A 14,922-nucleotide genomic window follows, 5' to 3' on the forward strand; every position below is an offset into this window, starting at 1 on the left:
TGCAGACAGTGAAAATCGCGACGGGTGCCACTGCACCCGTCGCACCCCTTCAACTCCGTCGGCTCAATTCTGAGCCGGCTTCCTTGTTGACGGGGCTTTCCCGCTGGGCCGGCTGGCGGTCTTCTGGCGGTCACCCGCCGGCCCCGCGGGAAAGCCAGAATGACCGCCGCGGTCTTTTGACCGCGGAGCGGTCTTTCGGCGGGAACCGCTTGGCGGGCGGCGACCGCCGACCGCCGCGGTCAGAATCACCCCCTTAGTATTCAGCAGCCTCTGCATTAAACAGCTTTGGCTATGGGCTCCCAAAAAACTTTGTGTCCCTCTACATATTTTATTTTACAATTTAAGCACTTAGCTGAGGAACACAAATGATGAGGTGATGCACTTGTTGATGCTCTAATTAACTATTTAAGAGGGTCAGTGCCCAAGATCATGACTGTCTGTGAGTCTTTGTAAGAATTTGTGAGTCTTTGTAACACCTAGTCCAAGGCTAATGAACAAACCAGCATGAGGCAAGGATTCCAGGCTAAAACCTCATTGGTTTATTAAAAAATATTACAGAAAGGAAAAAGTAGTTAGTTGATCAGAAACAAGCTCTCTCAAATTAGACAAAGCACATTTCTGCAGAACATCTAACATAATGTCAGCCTCTGAAGGAAACTCAAGGAAAGAACCATCCAATAAACAGATTATCCCAGAGTATGCCTACAAAATAAATAATTTAAAAGAATAAAGGCCTGATTGCAATCTTGGCGGATGGGATACTCCATCACAAACGTGACGTATATCCCGTCGGCTATATTACAAGTTCCATTCCATCCTATGGCACTTGTAATATGGAAGACGGGATATCTGTCACGTTTGTTATTACAAGTTGAGAAGTTATTTATCACCTGTGATAAATAACGATACCATGGGGTACATTATTTATCAGGTGCAATAAATAACACCTACTATGAGTTTATGGCGAATAAAATGTGGATTGATGTGTTCAACACACCAAAATCCACATTATACGGTACATACTGTATGTTTTTCACTTTTAAATTTCGGCAGGTTTGACCTGACGAAATATAATGAACGTTGGGTTAATTAACGCATGATGGGTTAAATAAAACCGAACTCGTAATTCCGTTCCACGGGTAAGCAGGGGTTTACGCATGGGATGAAATTAACCAACAAACTTGAAATCAGGCCCACAGTATCAATCATTAAACAGACTGACATAGTGTGTGCTCAGTTACAAATCTCTGGCTCATCTCCAAAATAACACTAGGGGCTCTTGGAAGAGCCAGGCTTTTGCTTCTTGTGAAATTCTAGGTTGCAGGGAGAATTGAAGCAATGAATCTTTTAGCAGCATTCACACTGTCATGCCTGCTCGACCGAGTGTACCTTTTGAACCAATCATCATAAACTATGCTTTTGTCTTGGTTCTAATGTAGTAAACAGCATTTCCAGTCACTGATGCATCTATCTACATGTAAGTTATATCTAGAAGCTATCTAAAATATTGCCCAGATGTGTGAGGCCAAATGTTTAAAACATCTAGTCAAAAAGGAAATTAGATCAAAACTCTTAATTTGAATCATTTAATAAGAAAACATTTATTTTTAAAAAAATACATTTGATCTTGAAACATTCTTAAAACTTACCTTTACAATGACTTTGTTTTACTTCCGAAACTGAGAGGATTGGAGTTTGAAGACTATGGGGGTCATTCTGACCCCGGCGGCCAGGGTCGGCGGGAGCACCGCCGACAGACCGGCGGTGCCCCGCAGGGCATTCTGACCGCGGCGGTTCGGCCGCGGTCAGATGCGGGAAACCGGCGGTCTCCCGCCGGTTTCCCGCTGCCCCAACGCCATGGGGATTCAGACACCCCCTACCGCCATCCTGTTCATGGCGGGAAACCCGCCATGAACAGGATGGCGGTAGGGGGTGCCGCGGGGCCCCTGGGGGCCCCTGCAGTGCCCATGCCGCACTGCAGGGGCCCCCGTAAGAGGGCCCCGCAAAGTATTTCAGTGTCTGCTTTGCAGACACTGAAATACGCGACGGGTGCAACTGCACCCGTCGCACCCCTGCAACTACGCCGGCTCAATTCTGAGTCGGCGTCCTCGTTGCAGGGGCATTTCTGCTGGGCCGGCGGGCGCTCTTTTGGAGAGCGCCCGCCAGCCCAGCGGAAATGTCTGAATGGCCGCCGCGGTCTTTTGACCGCGGTGCGGTCATTCGGCGGCGGAACCTTGGCGGACGGCCTCCGCCGTCCGCCAAGGTCTGAATCAGGCCCTATATCTACCAGGGGGTGGTGATTTCAAGGCCAGCTGATGCTATAAGAAACGTAATTTAAACATATGCTTTAAACTGCTTCTGCAGAGAGACGCGATTTAGGTGCCGAAATACCTGGAAATGCATTATTAGATTCTTAAAATGTGGTAAAAGCGACATCAATACTACCTGTCATCAGGATTGATGACGGAACCTTCAAAGGATAATTCCTCTTGCAGCGGGTGTATGAGAAGTTACTAAGGTTCTCAAGTTATTTGTTTTAATTTGTGGAAAACTTTTGGAAACAAACCACACACAAAAAAACGTCTCATATCAGGAGAATTTTCTCGCATAAAACATTTCTTATAAGAAAACTCGACAGAAACATTTAAGATTCAAAAGTTCACCTACGCACAAACCTTGGCAATGTTCATAAACTCTGACAGGCTTCACAAGGTGTAAAGTTTATCATCTTTGCAAAAACGCGTGGATGACATTTAATTTTTACACTTCTGTAACAGGTGTGACAACTAACTGTCTTCCACACTCATGGGCACACTGAAAGATTCACAAGGAACATTCACAGCAAATTTGAGAGACCGGAGCTGCACGTTTTCTAAACTTGCCCTGACTCCGGAATGAGATTCATTCTTGCCATGGCATGTAAGCAAAACGGAACCCAACCTGGAGACAATAAGCTGGAGGCTAATGGGAAAACCAAGCAGATGCAGCTTGGGGATTTGATGCCAGAATTTAGAATCCACGGAAGTCATAGAGAACACATGAAAACATCCTGTTATTACTCCAGGTGGAAATATAACATGTAAGTCCAATTCTCAGTGCAGTACACAATTGCAAAACAGAGTGATTCATCAGGAGTTCAGAATCTTGGTTCGCCTGGTCATTGAGTTTTGTAAACCGTTTTTGTTCAGTGTTGTCACGTTTTTACAGGAGCACCATTCACATGGAACAGTCACATGAATGGCACAGTTTTAGCATGCTTAGATTTTTAGGACTTTTCTTCGTGGGACAGTCATCAATCTGCAAAGAGATACCCACCAAACCTCTTCTAAATTCCTGCTAACTTTTTTCATAATGCAACTCCTCCTCAAAATCGTTTTGTGTACATCCAAAGTGTGTGAAGTGTGCCTCGACATAAAAGGACAATAACTAATAGGGACATGGGAGAAATATGGGGAGGCCAATCTCCAATGGGCTATATGGTTTGCTTTCTTTATTTAAGCTTTTGTATAGGGCACAGCTTGCTATTTTCAACGTCAGAGTGCTCGAAATAGCTGAAACCTACGTATCAAATGTCAGTAAGTACAGGGGGAAAAAAGCTCATAGCGACAATGTAACAATTGAAACTTTCTGCAATTATATGGCAGGATGTGTCACAAAAACATTATGCTACAAAATATCATAGTCAGAATATTGTCTACTAAAGTATCTTGAAAGTTGGAGACAGAGATGTGTGTGTGTGTGTGCCTTTCTCTCTACATATATCTATCTCGCGCTCTATTACCTAGTTCTAGTTAGGTCTGCTTTTCCAAAAAAATAGCAATTTTAAATTTGATAAAAACTTTGGCCCCATTTGACAAATCTTCACAAATGATCCAAAAGAAATTTCATTCACCTCAGCTCCTTTCTGAAAAGTTTTGGGGTGATCTGTCAAGTGGGGGTCGAGAAAAAAGGGGGCACCCAAAACACAAAGGCCCATATTTATACTTTTTTAGCGCCTCATTTGCATCATTTTTTGCTGCAAAAGCGGCGCAAACTTGCGAAATACAATTGTATTTTGAAAGTTTGTGCCGTTTTTGCATAAAAAAGCAGCGAAACTGCGGCGCTAAAAAAGTATAAATATGGGCCAAAATCCCTATCATTTTTCATAGACTTCTTTAAGATGGGCTACAGCAAACGGAACTTATGCAAATTTGGCAGGAAGGTAGATCTTGGTCTGCAGATTGTGCTTGTTGTGATGTGGAGTAAATCCATTCAGCAGTTTTTGAGAAATGTGGGGTAAAAAGAATTTAATTTTTTGGCGTTTGTGTCCGCAAGAGTCTTGAGAAAGTCCTGAGAGAGAGCAAATTAAAAAATGGAACCCTGTGATTGGTTGAGAGGCCCATTTTTCCTGTGAGCCTTCACACTTTTGCAGAAGCGAGAGGCTCTTGTGAGTCCTGTGACAGCGAGTGTTCTGAGTGGCTGGCTGCTGGAGTTTAGAAATTAAGTGGCCACCGTTACTTTTTACTGTTACAATTTGCAGGTGTTGTGGAAATTAAGTAAAAAAAAAACCTTTATAAGGGGGAAGCAGAAAGTCATCCTCTCCCCCTAGATTTAGAGAGGAGGTCCTAAGGGATAACTACTGTGATGAAAATGAATATATATTGATTTTTAAAAAAAAATTACAATCTCACTGGACTCTTGTGGGATCGTGAACAGCAAAAAGGAGTAGGTGAGCTGTCAATACACTTTACTAGCAGAAATGGATATTGTGCCCATTTTCAGTGAGGAGAAGTGTGTAAGCCATAAGTACTGTTAGGAATAGAATGTTCATTCTTTAAAAAAAAAAATACAATCTCCTGAGACTTGGAGGATCATGGAAAATAGAAAGGATTAGGTGTTCTTTGAATACACTGATACACACACTGTAGAAAAGAGTGTTAGTGGAGATAGTGTTTATTACTCTACTCTACTATTTACACCTATTGGCTTGGGAAGATTTCTGAGTAGAAAGTTAATATTTTCCCTACACCCTGCTAGGTACAGCCATGATACAATAGAGGGGTGTCAGTGGAAAGGCAAGCCTCTCGGCTCACCCTATTACAGACACCCATCATATTAGACAGAGGTCTTATAGGATAGGTCAGTCCCTCCATATACTCTACAACATATACTTATTATCCAGGAGAGAAGACTGAAAGGAAAGGCCAGTCCCTCCCCACACCCTACTATGTATACTTGTCATCTGAGAGAGAGGTCTCAAATGAGAGGCCAGTCCATCCATTCTGATTGGCCCAGGGAGATTTATTTTCCCTGACCCATCTCGCTCCCGTGAGAGTAATGAAACACCTTAAAAGTAGACTTACGTTGTCAAAACTAAGGGTATAAATTGAACTGTTGTGGTGCAGAGAGAAGGGGGGTTCCAACCCTGGATCTCCAGGCTGACAGAGAGGGGTAGGTTACGGGCTCAACACCGCGTGGGATTACTTTTCTATGCAGCTGTGTGCAGTACTCTGCCTAGACCTAAGGGGAAATACTTAATTTCCAAACAGGGTTGGAACCCCCCTTCTCTCAGCACCACAGCGGGTGCAGCAGACACAAGTTTACTGGGAAAAAACATTTTTATACACCATATATCCTATTTAGGTGTAGGGTAGGGATTGTTTCCTTGGTCCTTAAGAAACGCCAAAGATCCAGTTGGGCCAATAGGCGTGAACCATATTGGCCCCACAATACTCACTCTAAAGCTGTCAAAGTCCATTGAGACCAGTACTTTATTTTGTTTTTATCTCAGGGATAGAGATCACTCCATTAAAATAGACTAGTTACCCCTTAGACAGTTTTAATTCACTTGCACCTAACCTAGCACTCCACCCTACACTCACCACACCCTCAAGCACATTCATCATTGCACCGAATAAGAGAATATCCTACAAAGAGCCCCTGTGGGGCATGTTTGGCACTGCAGCACCCGACCAACAAGGAGCAGCCCGATAATAAAGCATTACACCCATGTGGATGTGTGAGGGCTCTAACTTCTGATCATTAGGACCCCCCTCTTTTGATAGGGTTCTCACTGAAAATCTTTTAACTTCGTATAGAAACAGTTCTCCTTTTTTACTTGACTACTCATGCATAGACTTTGAAAACTTGAATTCTCACTGATAATCTTTTAACTCCTCATAGGCTACAGCTCCCCGTTTTTGCTTGACTACTCATGCATAGACTTTAAAAAATTGACAGCTCTTTGGGAGAATTTGGGTGCCTATGTGCCAACAGAGCCTTGTGTAATATTGTGGGCCCTAGGTCCACATCCTAAATAACGGACAATGCAGACACATGGTTATCGTGGGTAAAACTGGCCCAATGCACATGCACCCAGCCCTTTTATTAGCAGGGTCACCTGACTGGTGACGCCTGTGTTGGATGGGTGTGGGGTGGGTGTAGACACTGCCCCTAGAGAGGGGCTGCGACATCATGTGACCAACAAGACACTACACTGTGCATGGGTATTAAAGATTGCATATTGCCCTTGGTGTGCCTCAATCTAAGGCAGCGATCTTTAAACTGTGGGGCACGCCCCCCTAGGGGGCTGTAGCTGCATTCCCGGGGGAAGGGGCACAAATGTGTCTTCAACTACTTGTAAATAAAGATGGCCTGGGGTGAGCTGTTTTGTTTCTTTGGCGCACATACAGGCTATCTTCATTTACATAGTGAAGTGTGTGAACTGCTATCCTGAAAGTCATGGAGCAGGGTCAATAAGTGGGGCCACCGGGTGGCTAAAAAGAGCAAAATATTCTGTAACTATTTTTTATTTTTTTAACCTTCTTGGAGCCCATATAAAATAACTAGCTCATGTTAAACGAAAAATAAACAAAAGTTCAACTTGGGGGATGAAATGTACGATTTTAGGTTGTCAAATCTCATTTGGCTAAGGCTTTCCCAACAAATCTCAGCTGGTAACAGCAAGCACTTTAAATATGTTAGTCATTATTTATATCTATATATGTATAATAAGTAATCAGACTATACCTCAGCACATTTTTACAACTGTCCATTAAGAGGACACAGTAGAACTCATGTGGTAAGACCATCACATTATCTCTCAAGAAGAATAAATATGTGTCACTGTGGAGCTCCCAGTGACTCCACCAGTTAGTCTGTAATGGCTGCCAAGCAGTCTTTATATTTGGTGATTCACCAATTGCACACATTTACATTTCAGGTAACAGAGACGAGATTTTCTGTTTTACACAAAGGGCAGAAAGCCTGCTTGGTGTCTGAAGCCTAGGAGTGATGGCCCAGAGGAGAGGGCAGAGCAGACATTCTGCTTCAGAGAGCTGTAGGTATAGTTGGTGTGGTTGGTGCTGTGGCACCAGGTCCCAGTGGTATGAGGAGCCAGCTAAACCCCATGTCTGTTCTACTGTTCTTCCTGATTTGTATTAGGATCCAGTGGCCATTTGCTCTGGCATTGTTGCTTTAGGCCTCTGAGTAATGGTCTAGAGGTGGGGAAAATTGAAGTAGGCAACTTAGTTTGGGAATCAGAGACATGACAGTGACTGAGTTTGGACAAGATGGAAACTCATAGTTTTAGCAAAGGGCATATGAGATGTCCCACTTAGTAAGGTAGTAGCTCTCATCAGTGAAGCAGGTGCAGTGGTACCGCGATACGAGGGGCCCACTGCATTATAATGATGTCTTTCTTCACACAAAAAAATGTACGCGCCTCATTTTCCTTCCTACCATCATGACAAAGAGCACATTTTCTCCATACAGGGGACATCACATGGGAGCTCATTTTTTCTGAAAGAGAGGAAATGTGTCCTAATGGTGAAAGCTGTTGACTTTGGAACTGGGGAACCAGGTGCAAGTCCTAGCATTCGCTCAACATCCTGTGCTTTTTGGCAAATTGCTTAATTTTCCTGAGCCTTAAAAAAAATCTGACCATGTGTCATGTAATTGGAGGATAATTCTTGCTACTCAATGCCATGGTTATCATTACTGCAGGGGATGCAGTTGCATTGGGACCGAGGAGTGTGACGGGCTCACAACACCCCAATTATAAGGAGCATATTTTTTGAGGTTAATTTATGTTTTTGTTTAATTAATATTTGCTTTTACAAATTTCACATTTATTATGAATCATCCATCATAGAAAACGTCAGCCTGAAATGATCTCTCATGCCCCGTGCCCTGCGCTCAGCCCTGACCCTTCCCTATCCTTGCTATAAAGGTTTTGGAAGGGAGGGAGGGTCTGACTTCATTCTAAACATTTTTTTTTGGGGGGGGGCGTGGGGGGGGGTGGCAGGGGAGTGCTTAGAACAAACATTTTGAAGTCCCCTGGTCTAAGGTGCCATGGGTGTTGCCGCTTGAGGTAATCTGCTCTCTCTTCTATGACTGAGTGGAACCAAGGAAAATCCTGTTTATATCTTGTCAAATACTGCACTACTTATGGCAGCGTTCTGGAGAGGAAATACCTGTTTGTTCCCCAGATAAGTGCTTCCGCTGTGCTCGCGCACAGTGTCAGGGATTCTGGGCCCTGAACCGGAAGTAGGCTGCAGAGGCAGAGACAGCATGGTACGATGGCTAGAAAACTCAGTTTGGAGCTCTCAGGAACCCAAAAGGGAAACTCTCCCTCCTCCTCGCCTGTCCCGAGACCCGGAATGATGAGGCAGCAGCGGAGAAGCCAACGAGCAATCTTCGGCGGGGAAGGAGACGGGATCCTGAAACAAAGGCTGGTGATAGGAGACGTCCAGAGGACAGCGGGGCGGACTGACGTCGCAAAGCTTTCATTACTCTATGGTCTAATAATATACAAATAAAGGAATTCCTTCTCCCCACGCTCCCACTGTGAAACCTGTCCTGCACGGGTCACACTCCACTGCCTCTCTCGCCTTATTCGTAGACTGCTTAGCTACTTGATCATAGTTACCACAACACTTAATGACGCAGTGTCTAAACAGAGTACAAAAATAACACAAAAGGAACATTCAATTGGAAAGAGGAGGACTTCATGCAGGGTAGGAAGTGTCAAATCGCAAGACGTGCCTGTTAGGCTGGTGGGAAGCAGTGCTTTTAAACGCGCAGGTCCTGCCTGACACTGAATTCCTACACTTTTTTTAAATTTGAAAGTGAGAGTAGCTTCGCTTGTCAGTACTAGTGCAACTGGCATTTCTGGGGAGTAAACAGATACTCTAAAGAGTGGGTCCCTGCACATCTATATTTCCATTTAAAGCACTGGCTGGAATTTAACACCAAACTTCCAGCTTTACTTTAGCACGCCCATCCAGAGTCAGGTAAAAAAACGAAGTGTTGTAACAGTAGTTTCACCAGCATGGGATTAATTCATACGGTGACTCAGCTGCATTGCTCCTGACGACCGGCTCCCCCTTTGTGACACAGGCCAGGCTGAAGCTCAGAACAATTAAAAGCAAAGAGAGAGTAGGAGCTGTTTAGTAAAGCCTGCAGGAGAAGTAGTCATGCAGTGGAAGTAACATGAAGAAAACGCAAGATGTTAAAGAAAAGGAAATGTGAATAGCAATTAAAAAAGGAAACCAATTGAAGAAACATTGACAGAATACCGACATAAAAAAGTCACAAAGAAGAAAAGATGAAAAGGAGAATGAATATACGAGTAATTTGGAAGAAAGGGATGAGTTATTTACATATAGATTACCCCCAAACAAGTGTGTGGACAGCCTTTTTCGTTAAGGGTGGCCACACCAGTTTTTATCAGTGGCCATTGTGTGCCACTCTTTATAATCATTTCTAGAAACACTATGGAAACGTTCACGAAACAAAATCTAGGAGCCAGTGGTACTTGGAGCTCAAACCACACCCTGCGGTTCTTTACAACATAAAACTCACCCAACAGTGAGCTGAGCAGACCTGCCTGTTGGATACAGTGGCGGCTGGTGACCTTTAAAAAGGGTGAGACATAATCCTTGACTCCAATTCCGAACAGCTTTTTCTTGAAGGCGTCTCTCACACTTAATTGCAGTAAATTTACTGTCTCACTCTTGACTCAGTCTCACTTGGTCTCACTAATTCAAGCAGTCTTAATCATTCTACTCTGGCCCACTCTGTCTTACTCGTTCATGGAACACGCTGCTGAAAGTCTATGGTGTACATTGTATGTATGCAGCTCAATGATTGTGCTAGCTAAATGCAGAAATCAACGGCGAAACGCACACTGCCCACGTCCGTCGTTTGTGGTGAACTGCACTGTCCGAGCTGCCCTCATAACGTGGTGGCGCCACAGCACTGTGCTGTGTGCTGAACCATGAGGCCACCTGTAGCTGCAAACGCTCCAAGAGCCAACAGGAAGCACACTGCTAAATCTCTTGGGTGTTCTTAAAATGACAATGTTTGGCAAGTGAGTGTCTGAAATTCGAGAAGTTTCGAGTAGTACAAAACCGGCAAATGCCTCACACACCAACTAGCCATGTTTAAAGACAGAGCTTCCTGAATTTTTGGCCACTTTAATATTTCCTTTTGTTTACCTTTGCCTAACAGATAGTCACATGCCAAATACACGAACGCCCCGAACGTAAACAAGATGCCTTTTTCAAGCGTTAGACAACGTGAAAACACCTAAAACAATGGATGCACCAGCTCAGGAACATGTTAATTGGGATTACAGCAAAAAAAACAGGCATTTGCAATGCAATGGATTTCACATTTCCTCGAGTTTTCTTTTCTTGCCACATAAATTGAAACAAAAAAAACCGAGCACGATCGTTCTATGTAAAACTGCACGATCGCGCTGAAATTGAAAAAAAAAAATGAGCGCGATCGTGCTATGTAAAACCCAATGCAATTGCGCTGCATTGAAAATAAAAAGATAAAAGTAGTGCAGAAACCAGCTTGAAAACATGGAGTCTCGTATGTTTTCAGTAGTTTACCTGTGCTCTCGAGGAGGGTTAAACACCGGAAGAGGCATGACATATGCATGCTTTTCACTAATGAAATCAAGCGGATTTTAAAAGGCAAGTCCATGAACCAATGAAAGTGACAGGCGTGACATGAGTATGGTTAAAAGCCCTTTTGGACTTTTTTGCTTATGCAGGGTCATCCCCAATCTTTTTGCCTCTGCCTACTAATTGTTTCTGACCTGTTGCTGTTGGCTTTTGAACTCTGAGCACTTTACCACTGCTAACCAGTGCTAAAGTGCATATGCTCTCCATGTAAATTATACCTGTAAATCAAATGCTACTAGTGGGCCTGCAGCACTGGTTGTGCCACCCACATAAGTAGCTCTGTAATCATGTCTCAGACCTGCCACTGCAGTGTCTGTGTGTGCAGTTTTAACTGTAAATTAAACTTGGCAAGTGTACCCACTTGCCAGGCCCAAACCCTCCCTATTCTTAAATTTAAGGCACCCCTAATGTAGGCCCTAGGTAGCCCCAAGGGCAGGGTGCAGTGTATGGTTAAGGTAGGACATATAGTAATGTGTTTTATATGCCCTGACAGTGAAATATTGCTATAAGCATTTTCTTGCTTATACCCTTTCTGTGACTCTGCCTGTTTGTGGATTCCCTGTCTGGGTCAGTTTGACAGTTGGGCTGGTTGCACCTCACACTAGACAATGACACAAAGGGAGCTGGGGTGTAGTCTGCATTTCCTGATGAGCCATCTGTGCTAGGAGGGAGGGGAGGAGTGGTCACTTACACCTGAAAGGGCTGTGCCTGTCCTCACACAATGCCGTCTCTGACCCCCTGGTGAGTGTCTGGGGCCTGGCCTGGGAAAGGCAGGATTTCACATTCAAAAGAGACTTTACTTTGAAGTAGGCTTACTTCAAAGGAGAAATTGGGTATAAGAAGGGCACCCAAAGCCACAGACTTTAGATCACTTCTGGACAACAAGAGGAACCTCTGCCTGGAGAAGAGCTGAAGAGCTGAGGAAGAAGAGCTGCCCTGCCTGTGACTGTGCTTTGTGGAGCTATCCTGCAGTTGCTGCTTCTGCCAGACTAAAAGGGTAAAGACTGGACTTTGTGTGCCTTTCATCTTGTGAAGGAATCTCCAAGGGCTTGATTTAGAGCTTGCCTCTTGTTGTTTGAAGTCTCAGGGACAGCAAAGACTTCTGTCTACCAGCACCTGGAGTCTCTGGAGAGACTTCTGCTCTGACAAGTGGCGCCCTATCCAGTCCCTGGGCCCTTGAAAGGAAAGCTGGTGGAAATCCAAGGAAATCGACTTCGGACCGACGCCGCTGCTGAATCCGGTGACGCCGCCTGCAACCGACTCCGTGATCTTCGCTGGAACGCGACGACCTTTGCAGGCTCAACACCGCTGCAGTCCTGCTGAAGTCTGCGACTCTGTGGAAGTCACCGCACACGTTGTGATTCAATGTTTCGAACAGACGCCGCGATCCCCGACTTTGCGCATCGACTTGTTTTCACTCTTCACCAAAGGTACTGTACTTGGGGGTCTACGCGACTCCGTATCCGGCGCCGCTGGTGTTGGCTTGTTGGGAACGACTCCGTCACGACGCCGTGTTAGCACCTCATCAAAGCATTTTGTGTTTCTAAGCGCTATTTTTGAGTTTAATCTTAAAAAATTCATAACTTGACTTGTGTATGTCGGATTTTTGTCGTTTCGGTCTTGTTTTGGTTAGGTAAATATTTCCTATTTTTCTAAACTGGTGTTGTGTCATTTTGTAGTGTTTTCATTAAGTTACTGTGTGTGTTGGTACAAATACTTTACACCTAGCACTCTGAAGTTAAGCCTACTGCTCTGCCAAGCTACCAAGGGGGTAAGCATGGGTTAGCTGAGGGTGATTCTCTTTTACCCTGACTAGAGTGAGGGTCCTTGCTTGAACAGAGGGTAACCTGACTGTCAACCAAAGACCCCATTTCTAACAAGCCCAAAGAGAGATTACAACAGGGACGGAGCACTTCCCGTCTCTTGGTGTAATTATGTGGCAGGAAAGGATCAAATTATGAGGCAGAGTTGACAATAGTCCAATTAGGCATTTACAACGCCAATCAGGAGTTATAAAGTGCAGCTAATCACCCAATAGGGTATCCAGGCGTTTGCAGGTCCCGAAGTCCAGGTCTTGAGGGCTATTTGGAATTCTGGAAATGAGGTGATAATCCGGAGGTGTGTGGGGAGGCTATTCTAAGTTTTTACTGCGATGTGAGAGAAGGAGCGTCCTCCACTTCTGGTTCGGTAGATGTGGGGAGAATGGGCAAGTGAAAGGAAGGTAGAGTGCAGTCTTCTCAACGGTTGTGGAAATTCTGGCAGTGGTTAATGTACACGGGTCCTTGGTTGTGTAGAGCCTTGTGTGCGTGGGTCAGGAGCTTGAATTGCCATCTCCTCTGTACGGGGAGCCAGTGGAGTTGCCTGAGGTGGGGTATGATGTAGGTTCATCGAGGAAGGCCGAGGATGAGTCTGGCTGCGGGGTTCTGTAAGGTCTGAAGTTTCTGTAGGAGGTGCGCGGCGATTCCTATGTAGAGAGTGTTGCCGTAGTCCAGTCAGCTGGTGATGAGGGCCTGTGTCACAGTGCATCTTGTGTGTGGAGGTAGACACTTGAAGATCGCACGTAAAATGCGCAAAGTGAGGAAGCAGGCAGAGGAGACAGCGTTGATCTGTGATTTCATGGTGAGCTTGTTGTCAATGATGATTCAGAGGTTTCTGGCGTATTCGGAGAGAGGGTGTGGGTCCTAGGTCTGATGGCCACGAGGAGTCGTTCAATGTGTTGCTGCTGTTGCCAAAGATCTGCACTTCTGTCTTGTCTGTGTTCAACTGCAGGCAGTTGTTCTTCATCCAATCAGCAACGCTTGTCATGCATCTGTGGAAGCTGGTTCTGGTGGTAGAGAGGTCGTGGGTGAATGAGAGGATGAGTTAGGAGTCGTCTGCATAGGAAATTATTTTGAGATTGTGTGATCTGATGATGGTGGCCAGCTGGGTCATTTATGCATTGAAGAGTGTGGGGCTGAGGGATGATGAGCCCTGGTGGACATCGCAGATGATCTCCTTGGGTTCGGAGATGGAAGGTGGGAGGTAGATATTCTGGGTTCTTCCGGTGAGGTAGGAGGTGATCCATCTGAGCGCATTCCCTTAAATGCCAGTGTGGTGGAGTCTTTCGATCGGCATGTGGTGGGATGCAGTGTCGATGGCTGCCGAAAGGTCAAGGAGGATCAAAGCTGCTGTTTGTCCTCGGTCGAGGAGGGGGCGGATGTCGTTGGTGGCTGCGATCAGGGCAGCTTCGGTGCTGTGACTGCTGCGGAAGCCGGATTGGGAGGCATCAAGTAGTTGGTTCTGCTCCAGTTATGTCATGTGTTGCCAATAGCTCTGACTCTCGCAAATGCAAGACATATTGCATTGCAAATGCTTTTTATATATTTGTCACCCCTGGGTTAGGCTCAGGACATCCCTGAGGGCACAGTGCAGTGTATTTAAAAAGTTGGACACATACATTTTAGTTTCCCTTGTCCTGGTAGTGACAAACTCTAAAATTGTTTTTTCACTACTGCAAGGCCTACCTCTCCAAAAGGATAACTATGAAGTTACCTTATTACTTTTCATAAGCTGTAACTTCCAAATTGGTGTCTTTTGAAATGTAATGAAAAGTCCTCTCTTATGACAAAGTCGGATTTTAAATTACAGTTTTGACGATGCCACTTTAGAAAGTTTGCATTTTCTTGCTTTAGCCATTTAGTGCCTGCAGCCTGTCTTTGGGTCACATGATTGGGTGTAGCTAACAGTTGGGTGTTGTGTATTCCTTAGCCAGACACCATAGAGGGCTTAGGTGTGTCAGGATGGGCCATCACTGGCAGGGTGCACAGGTGGAGCCGAGCACAACCCTCCTTACAATTGAATAGACTGTGTCCTGTCTCCACATAAAGGACTGCATACCCACTATAGTTAGTCTGGCGCCATGGCTAGGGAGGCAGGATCCTGTTCACTTCAAAGGAAAACCTCTAGAAGCTTCTCCCACTTCAAAGGA

Source organism: Pleurodeles waltl, chromosome 6 (assembly GCF_031143425.1).
Source record: "Pleurodeles waltl isolate 20211129_DDA chromosome 6, aPleWal1.hap1.20221129, whole genome shotgun sequence".
NCBI lineage: Eukaryota > Metazoa > Chordata > Amphibia > Caudata > Salamandridae > Pleurodeles > Pleurodeles waltl.